Consider the following 18,556-nt stretch of genomic DNA (forward strand, 5'->3'; position numbering starts at 1 on the left):
AAGACCTGAGTTCCATCCTCAGCACTCAGGTAAAAGCAGAAGCAGAAGTTGTGACACTCATCTGTAACCTTAGCACTGTGGGGCAGAGACAGGTGGATTGGAGACTCCCTGGTAAGCTCCAGGTTCAGTGAGAGACCCTATCTCAACAAAGAAGGTGGAGAGTGATAGGGAAAGCTACCACAAGACAACTTCATGTCTGTACCTGGGTGAGATGTGCAAACAGACAGACAGACAGACAGACAGACACACACACACACAGACAACACACACACACACACACACACACACACATCTCTCTTAAAACCAGACTTAAGACAGTCACAATTAAAATAAAAATTAGTTCAAGGATAAGATACACATATGTATTTTATGCTTTCTCAAAGTTTTAAGCACTTTTGGGGGACAGGCAACAAAGCATCCTTCACCAACCTTCAACATCCATTTGAGGAAGCATTAGCTGATTGGTAAACAGCTCCTACTCCATGTGACTCAACAAGAAAGTGCATGAATGCTTGTGCTGTTTTGACTTAGGTTGTGCTGTGCAATGTGAAATTGCCGTAAAACTCTAAATGCTTACTCACAAATTGTGCAGTTATCTTGCTATGGGTGCATGACAGATAGTTTGTGGGTTGTCAATGGCCCATGGGTAGGTAACATTTTTCAGGATGCTAAAATAGATTTCTCTTCAAAGATCCTTATGTGGCCATTATAAATTGTCTAATATTTGCTGAAAGATGTTGGACTGATAAACTACTTTTCCAGTCAAAGGCTAAGATTAGGGCTTATATTCGGTTATGATTATCAAAACACAAGGGCAAAATAATGCAACTTACATAAGAGGACAGTTATTTTCCTGTGTGAAATGATTCTAGAATGGAGTGGAAAATGTGCTCACTGTTCTTTTGCTTCAGGAATTCAGATTTCTTTTATCTGTTTAGAGCACATAGCTTGCTTTCTCAAAGTACTTAATAGTCCAAGATAGCTGCTGTCATTATGTCCATATTGTAATACAGTAAGCTAAGAGGGAAAGATGTGGTTTGGTAGAAGAAAACTCCTTTACCAGGAGATCGCATGCTTTATTCTCACATACATTAACAAGAGCTTTAGTTGAAAATCGCTATTGCTTTAAGAGATTCTCTGAAATATAAACAAGATTCTTGAGATCTATGTGCACTCCTAAAATGATGTGTTCTACCTTAATAGTAGAACAGTGAATGCTGGGAAACTTCTAACGGTGCCTTCATAGAGATACCAGAAAACTTGTTTATCAAGGAGAATGAATGTTGTGTTTCCATCAGGCAGAAACAACTGCTACAAGATTTCAGCATGAGAATGTGAGGTGAGAGAAAACAATGCTGTCCTCAAGGAAGAGGAAGGATCTGTAACTTCTCATGAGCAACAGTGGAAGTTAGAAAACAGTGGGTTACTCAGAGAAAGGATTCATCCAACCCAAGAATTCCAAATTCAGCACATTCTCCATCAAATTATTTTTATTAAAGAAGTGAAAAAATTTAAGGAAAAAGTGCACTCACCTTAGTGACAGGGCTGTGAGGGTTGATTCAATTTGAAATATTTTAACTGATTTACGTTTTTGTGCAAAGCCATACTTAATGTGTATAAATTTCTAGTCCAGGCACTAGACTTGTGCAGATGTTTTCCAAATAAAAATGTGGAAGTGACTAATAGGAACACAGCCAGTGTAGACAACCTTCAATAAGGGCCATCTATGACGAGTGCTGGGGAGGAACGTGGCAGTGACCATGACAATGTTTGTCATCAAAGAGAAAAAACAAAGACCAACTAGCACGACAGCGTGGTAGAGGCTTTGATGATCCCACGGAAAAAAATCGCAAACTGTGATCAGAGTCAGCTGTTCTTCTGGGAATGTTATGACCTGCAGAAGTTCTTCTCAGTAGCTAAAAATATCTTTGAAGATAGACCGACTGGTGTTAGATACCAACAGAAAATTGCAAAATTGTTTTCCCTAAATGCAGATCCTTGAGTGTAGGAGGAGAGAAATTCATGGCCTTAGAGAGTCTGGACAGAGGACTTTCCTCAGCAACCACCGTCAGCAAGAGCTTCTCTCTCCAGCTGCCAGAGTGCTTTTATCCTGGTCCTTTTCTCAGGTTAAATATCAGAACCAAGAGACTCTACATTGATGAGCAAGGGTAAAGATGTACAACCTTGTGTGAAGATGTATAAATATGAGTGTCTATTCTAGTACAGACTCACTTCTTGGTGCCCAAGCCCTTGCTGCCCAGACCTGTCTTACTTCCTTCAAAGGTTTCATTCTATTCTTTAAAAAAATACTTTATTATTATTTTTTATTTTATGTGTATGAGTATATTATCTGCATGTGTATAAATGCACCCTTGTTATGCAATGCCTGTTCAAGTCAGAATAAGGCATTGGATCCCCTGGAACTGAAGTTACAGACAGTTGTTAGTTCTCATGTGGGTGCTGGGAATCGAACCCAGGTCCTCTGCAAGAGCAGTCAGTGCTCTTAATTGCTGAGCCATCTCTCCAGCCCCTTCATTCCATTCTTATACTGGTAAATTTCTCTGCATTGATATTTTTGAAATCTTCCTGTTAAGAAAGATAATGAGGACCTTGCATTTGTGGGATTATCTGATTTGTCCCTCACAAAGCTAATTTCAGAGCAAAGTCACTGGCTTTCCTCTGGGAAACTGGATTTATGTCTCCCTTGGAATTTCTGTCCCCTTAGTTGCTGTCCATATCATGGGCACATGTGCTGCTTCCTACTACCAAGACCCCCTTGAGACTGCAATAGGCTCGAAAAAAATCAACTTGTGATTACTCTTAGTGTCTTAATGGACAGTTCCCTGTAAAAGTACTTCTGTGTTTGTATGAGGTCACATGGAGCCCTGCCTTTTATCATGCTTACAAGACTTGACTGTCCTGTGTTACTATTTGAGGAGAGCTCTAGACATATGGAAAATCAAGATATTTTTTATGATATATATATTTAATTGTGTGGGGGTGTGTGTGCATGCCTTAGCATGCCTGTGGAGGAAAGAAATAGGTCAACTTGTGGAGTTCAGCTCTTGCCTTCTACCATGTGGGACCCAGGGATGGAACTCAAGTTGTGAGACTTGGTGTTAGTTGCCTTTACCTGCTGGGTCATCTCACCAGCCTTATGTGGCACATTTTAGGTTCAGTGTTGTAGAAGATTATATTCTTACACATACTGGCAAAGAGACAAAAGTCTTGGAATTTTGGATTAACCACAGGTTACATATCAGAGATGCAAATTGTATGTCTAAATGTTAAATATTGCCAGCACATTTCACTGGATTCCTAAAAAAACCTAACAACTAAAAATTAGTGGTATAATGCGTGGAGTAGGTGGTAGGCTGGGGTCTTAATCTAACACCGTGGACTAAGTGCAAACATAATATTACACTGTGAATTAAACAGTCTGTTCTAAGTTCCAATAGATGTAAATTGTCATTATGTGCACACCATCAAGCCTCAACCTGATAGCTATTGTTTGGGGAGTATAATAATATTATAAATTTCTGATTCTTTTTTAAAATAGAATTTTTGTTAATTTCTGATTCTTTTTTTAAAATTGGATTTTTGTAAATTTCATACAATATATTGTGATTTACATCTGCTCCCCTCTCTGTACCCCTCTTATACCCCCCCATTTCATGTACTGTTATATATATTAAGGCCTATTAGTCAAATTTGTGTAACCAGATGCCTTTTCTGATTCTATTACTCAAAAACAGACATGCAGCAATGTTGACAGCATGCACAAGTCCTATGAAAGCTCAAGCCAGACAAAATCCCAGCCTAGACATGAAGAAGTAGGTAAGAAATCCCAACCCAACCTAAGGAACTTTTGATGGCTGCTGAGAGGTAGAGAGACAGTGTCTTACAGGAATGGGACTTTTGGTGGGTCCAGTGGCTGGACCCACACTGAAGGAAAATTAGGGACAGAAATCAGACTATAGGCTATCTATCTATCTATCTATCTATCTATCTATCTATCTATCTATCTATCTATCTATGTATGTATATGTATATATATATACATGTATGAGTACTGGGGCTGGCAAAATGGCTTAGCAGTTAAGAGCACTAGCTGCTCTTGCAGAGGACTGAGGTTCATATCCCAGCACCCACATGGTGGTTAACAACCATCTGTAATTCCAATTCCGGGGATCCAATGCCTTCTGCGCTCCATGGGCATTGCATGACATAAGGAGGCAATAAATCATACACATAGTAGAAAAATAATAACTAACATATAAAAAAGAGTACATTAAATTGTGCAGGAGCAGTAGGGGAGATGTAAATAGGGGAGGGTATCGAAATACCATAAAAATGCATTGTATGAAAATTGCAAAAATTCAATAATTTAAAGAAAACCCACACACAGAACAAATGAAAAAAAATGTAGTTATGAAAGGGTTGAGGGACATGCCTCTAGCATTCAAGAATTTTTCTATTTCCCCACTCCTTGCCAAATATTCACCATACACCCTAGAATAAAGGAACTGGTACTGACTCCCTCCCCCAATCCAGTTCTTTGGACAGTTTTCTCAACTTGCTTTGAGAAGAAAAGGCAACACAATGAAAACAAGGCATGAGACATTGTGTCTGAAAACTGCAGAGGGGACCAGCACACCTGTTGTGGAAACATCTGTGGCCATTTCCAAAGAAAGCAATGAACAGCTTTACACTGTGTCAGCAGCAGATGGTTTTCCTCCCCAACCACAGAGGTCGTGCCCTTGTCCAGTCTAGCAATGTGTTTCTTGAGTTTCTTTCATTTCATTCTCAGAACCTGTTGCAATAAACCTGTTGGTTATGGCATTCCTATAGGAAAATATACTATATACTGCATGGTTGGGGGTATCCAGGGGACTAACAAGCAAATCCATGTAGTAATAAACTTAACTCACGACATGCTGCAACGACCTCCTTGAACCTCATAGGCTGTTCTTGTAAAATGGTCCTAGCTGCTCTCATGGAGGTCTTCTGTAGATTACATGGTATATTAGTCTGCTTGAATTCCCATGACAACATTCCATGGATTCGGTGGTTTAACAGAAATTTGTTTTCCCATGGTTCAATTCCAAGAACAAGGAGCTAGCACGGCTGGCCTCTGGCTCCCAGATGGCTATCTTGTCACTGTGTCCTCACCCTCTTCTTACAAGGTCACTAGTCCCTATGCAGTTCTCACCAATTCCCTTTCTGTATTCACCTTCCCCACCCTCATTAGCTACTTCTGAGTATTTACCCAAAGGAGCTGGGTGGAAACCAGAATATTGAGGAATGTCTGCATATCCACATCTATGCAGTACTATTAATACCCAACCTAAAGAATCCACCTATGTGTCCATCAAAGCATGGACACGGATAGCATGTGGTGAACATGGTAGACACACATAATGGAGTAGTATTTAGTATGAACAAAATAGGAGATTCTGTCATTTGCAACAGCATACATGAATCTAGAAGACATTTCAAGTGAAATGAGCCAGGGAGATAAATTACACAAACAATGTATCATCTAACATATGTGGAATCTAAAAGAAATAAGTATTCAAAGTTTGAATAAGTAAGCATAAATAGTGTTCTTTCCTTAATGTATATTTTTATTGATTTTTTGTGCATTTCATCTTAATTATTTTTATATCCCTTCCCCCATCCGCACCCCCCATACCCCGCCCTGGATTTCATGCTTTCTGTCATATGCTAAGTCAAGTTTATGTACCCAGATGTCCCTCCGTGCAAGTTCATCCCCTGGAGTCTAGTCGGCCTATCTAGAGTCTCTCCCTTAAAGAAGATCAGCTCTCTCTCACCCAGCAATGATCAGCTGCCAATAGTTCTTTGGGTTAGGTTGGGGTCTGCTGCCCATTACCCCAGTTCTAGGCTGGGTTTTTGTGTGCTTGAGTTTGCATGGGTCTTGTGCATGGTGTCACTATTGTTGCAAGTTCATATGAGTGGGTTCCCAGAGGCCTAGGAGACTCCATTTCCTTATGTTCATGTGCCAACCCTGCCTCTTACAATCTTTCTGCCCCCTCTTCTACAATGTCCCTGAGCCATGAGGGGATGAGGCTTAGCATAATATTCTTAATGGGGATTTGGATATATGTGATGTTATAGCCATTTTCCTCCCCATTCCTTTCTCCATCTTTCATTTAAAAAATGAAGTTGTGCTACAAACTATCCACCTGTGAATAGAATCTGTGGACTCAGGTTGTGGCTTTTACTGATCTCAAGAAACCAGAAAGCACCGAGGCATTGCTGACTAGCATCTCTACTATAAAAATGAGGAAAATACAACCTTGGCGATGCTCCAGTTCTTTCTTGAGTTGAAGTTAGGCTCAGGTGCCACAGTCAGAAAAGAAGTAAATAAACTTTGACTGCAACAGCACAGAGCTGCTTAGAGGTCACTGGAAACCTTGACAAAATTTCCAGGGTTTTTGTCTTTAGTTTCATCTTGCTTAACGTTCTGTTCTACACATAAATCAAGGCAGAATTTCCCAAGCTTGATTATCATTAGAGAGAGATGGACTATGTTGCACAGAGACTAAGAAGTGAGTGAAATGTAGTAAACACAAGTCTAGAGTTAAATCTTTAGAAGCAACATGTAAAGAGGGCTCAAGTATTTCAGTGGGCACCACAATCTATCTAAACACGTCTCCTTATCTTAGCGTCCTTTATGATTATGACCAGTCAGACCTATGTAGTCTTAATCGAACCTTTAATCTGAGCTAAGCACTCTAGTGATTACAACATACACACCTGTAGTAAAACTCTTCCAATAATGTAAATGACTCTTCCAGGTCAGAGATTTTATTGATTTTAATATTCTTACTGGTACCACATAGGATGTCTTCAATAAATTTTGGGCTGTGGGTCGAGTAAATTTTCAGTGGATAAAGTGCTTACTATACAAGGATGAGATCCTGAGTTCATATGTCTAGCATCTTGGTAAAAAGTCCAGTGAAGCTGCATACTTTTATAATCCCATCACAGGGAGACAGAGACAGCAGACTCTCCTCACTGCTTGCCAGCCTAACCCAAATGGCAAGCTCCAGGCTCAGTGAAGAGACCCTATCTCAAAAACAAAACAAAACAAAACAAAACAAAAAACAGGTAGAAAGTGATTGGAGTAAACATTTGACATAAACTTCTGGCCTCCACATGAGCACACGTGCATACACAAGAATAAGTACACATATACTATACATACACACACACAAGCACACACACACACACAGGCACACACACACATACACACACACACACACTTAATTTAAAAGTAGGCAACATTGAACTTGTGGTTTTAGTTTCTAAAGAGCATCAGTTGCCTGCTCATATACACAATATGTACAAGGAAAATATCCTATCAGTAAATTGAGTTTTCTGCCTGGTCCCTTGTAAATATTAGTAAGCATGTTCCCTGTTCTAGTAAGAGTCAAGAAATTATAAACTCACTAACTTCATTTCACCCTGCTGGAGGGCCTGTAACGCTTTTCTGTTCAGAACCATCAAAGCGAGGCATGGTAAATAATTCAAGAGAGAAAGCCTACTTCCTACCTTTATGCATCTCTTGGGTTTTCCTTTGTTCACACAGGCCCCTGCAGAAGTCATCAAGTGTTCAAATTCACAGTCTGACTTGATGACCCTGAACCTCTTGGTGGCCTGGAATGCATGTGAAATGTTCTTAGTTAGCATTTGGCACCTGTTATATCCTCATTTTCCTGCAAGCCCACTGATGCCAGAAGAGGGAAATCAGAAGGTGGATCAGAAACTTCTATACCATTCCTCCTGACATAGTGAGTTAGGGTCCACTGACAGAAATGGGGCTGGGCACCAACTCCCTCCTTCCTAATCCTCTTATTCTAGTTACTGAAACTGATTATTGAGAGCTGTGAAACTGAAGGGCACTCTTTTTAGACTCTATAGTGCCCCTTCCTCCCCCTTCAGGCAGCGTCGGCCCCACTGGGGTGGGAGAGGACTTGCTCCTGTTCACACACTCTGTAAAACTCATGTTTTCTGTATGAGAGCTATGTTGATCCACTGGGACTCCTTGGGCTGCCTATTTCCTTGTTACAGCTTCTCTGTGTTGTTGGTTCTGCTCCAACTTAAGTGAAAGGGACATCTGTTGGAAGGTTTGATGTGATGTCTGTGTTTGCTGAAAGCTAGCTCTGACGGACCTTAGAGGGAGCTCGCTCACATGCCCAATGGCTCTTAAGCAGTGGAACAGATCTAAGAGGATTATCCAAGCTGGCAACTTCAAGATCAAAGTAGGCCATGGAGTTAGCCCCAGGTAGTGAAGGTTCCATACAGCACAGGCCTCTGGGGTCTCCTGTCACCTTGCTTGCCAATAATGAATTTTGCTGCCGTGTGGGATCTTTCAGGTCTCTTGACACACTGGAAAGCCATATGTGCTCCAGCCATTTCAGACGCCACCTTGTCTTTCACTCGAAGAGCAATCAGTCAGGGAAGCTTGCCATGCTCCAAACCCAATCTCTTTCTAAATTCACATGACTTATAGAAGAGCTATGTTCTGGATAGTTGATTCTGAATATTTCCTGCTAAGGAGCAATGAGGTAGTCTTGAGGAAATGAAACCCACACAGTAATTCCCAAACCTTATTCATGCTGCGTAGTCTCTGATTCCAGATGTTTTTAGCAGACTGGTAACTCACAGCACAATCGGCTGATGCCTGCCCCCATTTTCCTCCTTTCTCTGCCATCCTCCTAGTATGGCACTAATAACAGAGACGTTGCCAAAAATTAGATAGTGAAAGCAATTAAAAATAATCAAAGATTCAGACCAGTTTTTTTTTTTCACCTGGATATCCTTTTTTGAAGGTACAGTCACTGTTTCTCAGTCAGAGGGTGTGGTTGGAAGCTCAGGAACCTTGTGATACATGAGGAAAGCTCAGGAGAAGGTGGCCAAACTGGAGGTGTCCTTTGTAAATGGTTCCACACTTGGCAGAACTCTGAGAGTCAGATCCTGGGAGTCTGCTTGAAACATTCCATGCATAGATTCATTTGTAATCCTTATATGACTTTATTTTCCAGCAGTATAAATGTATCCAGGTGCCTTATGAGGAACAGAAGGAACAAAAGGTTTGGTTCTTTATAGGAGAATACAAAAGGATCCCTGGGTCCTATGAAAACCCCAAACAGCCCTCACTTTGGATAGTCTGTAAATAATTGGATGTGGTATTTAGACTGCTTTCTACTTAAGAAGAAATCAATTTTGGCAAACCTATTGCTACCCAACAGGTTGGCACTTATTAAATATCTATTGCAGATACTCTCTTAATTATAGCCGAGAAACTTTCAAAGACTATTCATAATTTACAGCCGAAGAAATGAAATACACAGAGACTAAATAACTAGTTCAAGGCAACTCACTGTGAAGTGGTGAGACCTGAGACTAAGCCCAGGTCTGCACTGGTTTTTTAAGGATGGAATTCTCCATTTTGTTCACTGAGGTGTCTTCTGAACATAAGAGCTCCTGCCAAGGGACAGGACTCAACAATAGTAGCTGAATGATTGTGTCAGTAGGAGAGGCCAGCGCCTGGACTTTTGACCACATTTTCTATTGACCCTTTCCAGGTTCCTCCCTGCTGTCTGTTACCTGCTTCTCTGTTCCAATCTTTCTCAAAATGAACCCAAGGCTACAGCAGTCTGATGCAGGGTCCGATGACTTCCCTTCCTCTTTTGCTCCTTCCCATTCTAGTTCTCCTTCTTCCTATAAAGCTTCTCAGAGTCCCTGCCACATATACCAAACACTGACAGAATCCCTGTCCTATACAAGTTGATTAACTTATGGGTATGATGAGTGTTTTAGTAGAACAGTATGGGATGCTAAAAGCAAGGCATGTAACTAGAGACTCCAGTGTTCTTCAGGGAAGGAGAGATCACTTTGTAAATTTGAACTTTAAAACAGAACCTAAAAGCTGAGTAGGTGTTCTCGAAGTACATCTGTGGATTCCTCAGGATGTGGGCCTGAGATACATTTAGGGAGCTCAGAAGTCAAAACTTTTCAAAAGAGTGCTAGAATGTTCTTTTCCATCATCATGGAGATCTACACAAGCTACGGGACAGCAGAGAAAGCTGCAGAAGCAGATGTACGAAGCCACCTGCCTCCTAGCGCTCCAGACGAGAGACATGCAAGCATGTGAAGCAGCTGTCTGGCTCACAACTGTGGCTTTAATTTTGGAATATGGGGTTATTTTTCATAAAATTGTTAATACTAAAGTATAATCAGTTGACCGTCTTTTAAACATTTAACATTTATTCTTATGTGTGTGCATGTGGAGGTCACAGGACCACTTTGGGGAGTTGGTTCTCTTCCTGCACCTGTTGCTTCTGTTGCTCTGCATATCCAGGCAAGCTTGCCCTTGAGCTTCTTGGCAGTTCCCCTGTCTCTACCTTCCATCTCCTCATAGGAGTGCTAGAGATACACCTAACTTTTTTATGGGGGTTTAGGAATTGAACTCAGGTCATCAAGTTTGTACAGCAAACACTTTACCTGTTGAGCCACCTCACTGGCCTGACTCTGCTATTTTTAAGTGAATAAAATATTAAAATTTTTCCATTTTAATCTATAACATGTAAATATTGACAGATAAAATCCATACCTCTTTAAAACAGAAAGCACTTTTAAGTGCAGCGGGATCCCAAGCCTAAAATTTTGAGAACTGCTAAAGGAGGGAGTGCTCCAGAAATAATAAGAGGAAAACCCTTGACATGGGATATAAGTTATATTTGAGGAAAATGAAGCTCAATGTGGTTGGAGTATCAACAGTGAGGGGAGAGGGAGAGCGTGAGAGGGAGACAGAAGCTGTGGAGTGTGCAGGGCAAATTTGAGGAAAGATATGTGTCTTGGGTCAATGGGAAGTCACTGAAGGATTTTAAATAGAGTGAAATGGTCAGAGTTATGCTGAAAGAAGGAAAGAGAGGAAGGAATGAAGAAAAGAAAGAAATGAGAAGAGATAAGGAGGGAAGAAGAGAGGGGAGGGAAAAGGAGAGAAAGGGGATTTGGTAAACCATGATGTGGGGGCAGCAGAGTTGGATAGAAGAGAATGGATTAAAATGATGCTGAAGGAGATCTGAGGGGTCCTGGAGTTTGGACATCAACAGGGAGGGAATGTGCTATAAGAGAGGACATGGCTTCTTCATGGGCTTTAGTCACAGCACTCTGCTTTAAATCCTAGTGCCACTCTACTAGCTCTGGTACTATGGGCAAGTTATTTAAACCCCATAAGCTGAAATTTTATCACCAGCAAAATGAAGATAGGGGTAAAAGCCACACTATTACATGGCTGAAGAAATGACTTTTTGGAATACCATATCTAATACAGCAATTGAAATATTAAAACTATTCAACGATTATTTATTTCCTTTACTTTATAAATTCACTTCTTAACCATTTCAAGAGTGGATAGATGTGTTCTTTTGGAAACATGAAATTTTGGGGAAGTGCTTTACATTACTGTAACAAAATAACTGAGAAAATTAACTTTCAAAAAGTGCCATGGTACTTTGGGTTCCAATCTAAGATGGAATGGCCCCAGTGCTTTGGGCTCTAGTAAGGGCATTAGGTGGCCCTTCAGAGGCAGGTCCCCAATCATCTAAGGACCTTTCAGTAAGTCCCACCTCTTAAAGTTCTGCCACCTTGGGGAGTCTTTAACAGGTGGACTCTTGGGCCTTAATTCCCTGCATTCAGTCCACAACAGACACTCTACACTATTTCCAAAGCTCCATCTATGACTCTTTTATGCTGCTGTGGGTGTAAGCTTGTGAAGCATTTTCTTTTTTTTTCTTTTTTAGTCTGTCTTAGTCTATGTGTCTCTCTTTTACCTTCAGAGTAGTTCCATCATTTTGGTTCAGTTTTTCGTCTTTTTAAAAATACGTATGTATGTGGTGTGTGTGTGTGTGTGTTCTCATGTGTATGTGTGTGTAGTGCACATGTTTGTGGAGGCCAGAGAGTAACATCAGGAAAATTATCTACCTAATTTTATATAAAGTCTCTCACTGGGATATGCGATTTGAAGATTAGGGCAATGATTGGGTCAGAGAGTCCCAGGAGTCCTCTTGTTTCTGCCTCTTCAGTGCCCAAATTAGAGATGTGTGCCACTGTGCTCAGCTTTTTTAAGTGGGTGCTGGGGACTAAACTGTGGTTCTTCATACTTACATGATGAGCACTTTACTAACTTAGTCATCATCACAGCCCTTGGTCCAGTCTTGCCTGTTCCCTTTAAGTTTGAGGTAGAGCACTGTGCCTCTTGCTCTACAGTCTGATTCTATTACCATGTTAAACAATTTAGGAGCTAGCTCAGGGTAGCCCTTTCTATTTCTCAAATCTTGCTATTGATTAATTTTCCAGAACTCCTTTCTCCAACAACCACCACCTATAGAAAAGATAATGTGGGAAGTGAAGACACAGAGTTTAAAGATTGTAAACAAAACCTGATATTCGTAGGGATGAGAATTTAGGATAGTATTCCTTTGAGGGCTGAACAGAAAAGCAGACAGAGCTACAAGGTCATAGGACCATGAGAATGCTTTGCATTTGGTCAAGTGGCTCTTAGGACAGGACAGCAGAGCAGGAGGTAAGGTGAGGTGAGCAAAGTGTGGATCTGGCAGTCTGCCTTGCCACAGCCAGCTCTGCCTGCACTCAGGGTCCCAGCTCACAGGAGGTCGGTCTGCATTTGAACAGAGCCCATTGTTTACCACTTGGGTAGAAAAACAGAGGAAATAGGCAGTGAGTCAGGCACCAACTTGTTTCAAAGGAACTTTTTCTAAGGGTTTCAGACAAATCTAAACAGAAACAGAAGAGCTTGAGGAGAGATGAAGGAGACAAGAACAAAGTAGCAGCTGCTGAATGCTGAGGATGCCAGGATTTCTTCACAGCCTGTCACCCTTGGGCTGTGGCCTTCAACCTTGAACTCTAACCAGGTAGGGCAGGATTTTCTGGGGAAGAGCTTCTAGTCTAGGGAGGGAGACCAAGATCTAATCTGAAATACTTTGGGGTAATGAATCCTCTTTCTTTTCCAATTTAAAAAGCATTGATGTGCTGAAGATGCCTTCTTGTCAGAAGGGCTGAGGAACACACAGCAGACTTTTAAGTACGATAACCGATCAGAAAAAATGACATATACCTGAGTGAATAACAACACAGGATCCTGCACTGTGACTTGATTTCCGGATCCACAGCTGCTCTGATTTACATACCATGGGTGCAAGACGCAGAGCTGGGGGACAGCCTGACCTTTCATTGTATCATCTCAGCTGGGAAGAACGCAAGGCAGAGTATGAATACCACAGAAAGGAAGGACGTGGTTTGCTGTCCGTGGCAAAGGGTCAGCAATGTTCTGCTGGAAGCTCCACTTTGCAATTTAAGCTTGATGTGTTTTCTTTTTCTTTATTTTAAATTTTGGTATTTTTTTCAAATTTGATCACAAAGAAATAAAATTCAGAAATGACTGGGAAGCCTTAAGAAAACCAACAAAACAACCTATAATCTAACCCTACAAAGACAGCTAACATAATATAATGCTGATATCACTTATTACAAGAAATATTAAAATGCATTATTAATGGAATGTTTGGGGCACGTGATCTAGTAACTTGGCTGTTTTATGTATAATCTGTATCACAGTTTTTAATGACACTATAAATTTCATCCTCAAAATAGCTTCAAAGTCTACATTCATTTTAATTTTTCATCATTAAAATGCTTACTGAAGCTTTTTAAATGAATTATTATAATGTTCTTTTGAGCTTAGTGTGTGTGTGTGTGTGTGTGCACGTGTGTGTGCTCACAGATACATGTGCATACAGAGGCTAGAGGTCAAAGCCGTGTTTTCAGGAACACACTGCGTACTTTTAAGTACAATAACTGATCAGAAAATGACATAAACTTGAGTTAATGGGTAATTTGAAGTAGACTCTCACAATGGTCTGGAACTCCCACTTTCAGCTAGACAGGCTGGACAGTGAGTTAGCTGCCAGAATCTGTCCCTGTCTTCCTGCCCCTCAGCGCTAGGATTATAGGTTCACACCACTGTACCCAGCTTTTTACATGGGTATTGGGGATCTGAACCCAGGTCCCCATGCTTATATGACAAGCACTTTACACACTGAATCATATTCCTACCATTATTATTATTTTAATTATTTACATTTGTAGAACATAGTGCAATAATTAGATACATGTATACAATGTGTAATGATCAAGTGAAGGTAGTTAACATTTCTGCCTCAAATTTAAAAAGATGTAACAATAATTGCACATGTGGAATACACTATGATATTTTGATACACACAAGATGTAGTGATCAGATAAGGATACTTAATATTTCCATCTCCTTAAAATTGGGATTTGTTTGAAGGGAGAGCTAAATTAAGTCACAAGTTAGCTCTTCCAAAGGAGTCATTCACTGAAAAGTCACTAATCTCACCTGAATGGATGGCAATTGTTTAAGAGTGTCTTCCGTTTTCCTCTTTGGGCTTTGTCTCCCTTAGTCTTTTCTTTAACTATTGTTCATAAACATTTGGGGTTAGTTTATTCCATCTTCTTTTCCCCCAACCATATTATACAAGAACCCAATAAAATTACATGGGCTGATTTGTTAGACATTTTGTTAAATATATGCTATTATTACAGCAATTGTGGTTGTTATCTTCAGGAACAATAAGTCAAATAACTGAAATTTGACTCCATAATAATGAAGAAGGCACCTTCAGCCTGTTCAGCTTACAAATTCCAGGCTTCTCAGAATGAGAGAAATCATGTGTTAACAGCAGGATGGCTGAGCTTCCAACTCAGATGGTCACAGCCCTACTTTAGTGGGCAATGAAATGTTCTACTGGAGTGGCTAGCATCTCACTCTGACTTGGAAATGAGGGCTGCCTCTGTCATTACTTGCTCAGTGGGGAAGGCTGGTTTTCTCCTTTGGTTAACATACTCATCCTCTGAAGTCAAGACCACGGGAGTCTTTAATGAGAATCTATAATTCTCTAATTGCTTCAAGACCACAGGAAGCATTTAAAAAATTTGAAGAATCCTTTGTAGAAAACCGTATTTGTGTTAGAGTCAAACAGGTGAAAGAATTCAGGCATATTTGGTTGACAGCATCACAGTCATGCCTATGGCTGGCAGAATTTTGAGGTGACTCTCAAGATGCCTTTGCCCCTGACATTCATGATTATAAGAGGAAATGGCGAGACCTAATCATGTGACTGCTTTAAAAGCATAGTATTATCTGGCTGGGAGCAGCAGAAGGAATCAGAGAGATTTGAAACATATGGACCCATACACTTGAACAAAAATGCCATAAGCCCATCACTTTCTATGATGAATATATGCAATAAATTATATTTAAAATTGTAGAAAACACAGATGTAATAAAATGAGGAAATTCAGAATGCATCCAGATCCTTTGAAAAAGAAAAATTCAGTCCAACAGTGTGGGCTTGAAGATGTTAGGGCTAAGTGAAAATTCTAAGAAAGTCAATCTTTCAACAATCACCAATGAGCTTGGAAGACCCTTTAACCAAGGGCATGATGATTTCTAAGTATTTAAATTATATATGCTGTAGAGGTGGATCATTTAAACCTATTTAGGCAGGGTAAGATTAACTCTTTCTTAGAGAGCTGAGTAAAATCAATTTCCCTGGTACTGTGTGTGTAAAGAATGGGCATATTGTAAAAGTCATATGATCAGCCAAAGGAGAGAACTAGGATAAAAGGACAGAGATGTTAACTGGTATTTCCTTTTCTCTTTGACTCCAGGTCTTAGGGTGGGCATCTCAGAGAGGAAGGCTCTTGCCAACGTTCTCCTTCAAAAGTTCCCCTGGAAATAAAAGGAGCCTCAAGTGCAGGGGCTTAGGCAGGTTTCTTATTACTCATTTAAACTTTGAAAGGTGTTAGGTGTTAGTCTAATGGAAAGTACCAGTACTTGATGAATCTAAACCACAGGCATTTGAGCCAACTTTAGTTGAGCACTAAAAGCAAATAATTATGGAGTCCAGAATTCATAGCTGAGAACTGGCTAAAACAATACCCAATCAGTACTACTTATATTTATAAAATTCTTAATTTATAATCTCTGAGTGGTAGCCATTCTTGTCAAAGTTATTAAACCAACTGATAACAAATGGAAAAATTTTCCTGAACCAATGTCAAATTGAAACCAAGCATTAAGGACTCTGTATTTGCCCCTGACCCTTGTTTAATTCCCTGAACAGCTCTCTTACAATAGCATTTATAGTGTGAACATGCCAGGAACTAGTGGGCAAACTAATCAGTAAACAAGAATAATCACTAGGTTTTTTTTATGAGAGTTGAAGAACTGAGAAATGTCTAGTGACTAGGCAATTAGGCCAAGATGTCCAGCATTTGCCCATAGACCTTCCCTGTGAGAGGGTGTCTATCAGTCTGAACACCCATCATTCACCTCCATAAACCATTCTTACATCAGCTCTTCAGCAAAATAGGTTTGGACAACTGACCTCTGTCTTCTCAGTCAGCTGGGTTTCTAATAAAGCTCTCTTCTTTGCTTTAGCATCTTCTTATTTGACATAATTGGCTTGTTGTACAATGAATAGACAGACTTGGGTCTGGGAACATTCCTATTTTACCATCATTCTTTCTTTCTTTTAAAAATATTTTATTTACTATTTTTATTTTTTTGTGTATATGAGTGTATAGCCTGCATGTTTGTAATTGTACCCATGTCATGCAATGCTCACTGAGGTCAGAAGAGGGTGTCAGATGCCCTGGACCTGGAGTTATGGATGGTTGTTGGCCACCATGTGGGTGCTGGGAACCAAACTTGGATCCTCTGTAAGAGCAACCAGTGCTCTTAAACATTGAGCCATCTCTCAAGCCCCTGTCATTATTTCTCACATATTTGAACTGTATTTATTAATACTGTTTTTTTTCTTTTTAGTTTATTTTGTTGTTGCTATAAAAATTGATTAGCTTCTTTCTAAGTATAGCCCAGGTTGCCCTCAAACTCTCTCTGTTTCTCAGGCATTTTTTTCTACTTCAACCTTACAAGTTTTGGGATTCCAAGCTAGGCATAGTCATGCATGCCTTTAATCCCAGCACTTGGGAGGCAAAGGCAGGCAGATCTCTGGGACATCCAGGCCAGCCTAGTCTACACAGTGAGTTCCAGGCCTGCCTGGTCTACAAGGAGACCCTGTCTCAAAAAGACCAAATACCTAAATAAAAATAAGTAAAAACAAGATCTGGGATTCTAATTGTGTATCATAACCATGCCCAGCTCCTAAATTTGATTTAATTAGGTACCTCAGATCTACCAAAAATGAATATAAACCTGGTATTATCTTTGAGGAGGCTTTCTTACCTATTTAAGGACCAAGAAGAATAATTAATCATCACCACATGGACTGGCTCATTGCACTGATTTGTATAATATAGAAAGAAATCATTGTTCCTCAGAACTTTGATACTTCCTTTCAGTATGGTCACAGAAAATTGACTGCCAGAGCTTATCATTTTCCCCTGTTCCTAAGCAAGATCCAGTTGTGTTTGTAGGTGAAATGGTCACAGTGAAGGTCAGAAATATTTCCTTTCTGTTATCCTTGTGTACTTTGAGAATGGGAAAAATTCAATAACTTACCAAGTTTTCTTCATAGGTAGATATTCATATGTAAATAAAGAAATTGAGTGATTTCTTGTTATGTGTCTGTGTACACTGGGAATATGCAGGATGCTATAGGGAAGGTAGCTAAGGTTGGCTCAAATGCCTGTGGTTTAGATTCATCGAATACTGGTACATTCCATTAAACTGACACCTAATACCTTTCAAACTTTAGATGAGTAATAAGAAACCTGCCTATTGTGTCCTTAGGAATCTTCTGTTTGCAGTAAGTACACCTGTTAGAGTAGGTGGAATTAGAGAAAATTGTGGGGACATTCAGCATGAATTTGGAGGATCCCACCTCTATGAGCTCATTATTGACTACGGAATTATGGGGTGGCACATGATTTAGACAAATCAATCAAAAGACCAAAGGATTCATGTGGGTATAAAGGAAAACCAAGTATGAAATACAGCCAAGCTCCGTATCACACCCTGTCACCATGCCATCACTCTACGAACAATTACCAAAGCAGTTCTTAACACTGTCTGATAGCACTGTTTATGAGTAATGGTTTGACTGGTGCCAATCCAAATGTTTGCCTTTAGCTTGTGCCATCACTGACTGTTTCCCTGTACTCTGTGAGGCCTGGATGAGCAGGCTTCAGTGAGATCAAGGAAATCCCATTGCCCTCATCCCCACTGTCCCAGTTGCCCTAGCAGTCCTCTTAGTGCATGCAGAGTGAGGTCATATATTTAGTAGGGTGATGTCTTACCTTGGAGATCCTCCTTTCCTTGGACAAAGAGCGGCCATTCAGGAAAGCTATAGGAAAGGAGTTCTAAGGTATAATGTAATACACACATGATTTGGGGGGAAGGCAGGTCCAAACTTAATGACAGGTCTTGAGCAACTTGCTTCCTCTCTCTGGTTTATCTCCT

Source organism: Nannospalax galili, unplaced genomic scaffold (genome assembly GCF_000622305.1).
Source record: "Nannospalax galili isolate Female #2095 unplaced genomic scaffold, S.galili_v1.0 scaffold629, whole genome shotgun sequence".
Taxonomy (NCBI): Eukaryota; Metazoa; Chordata; class Mammalia; order Rodentia; family Spalacidae; genus Nannospalax; species Nannospalax galili.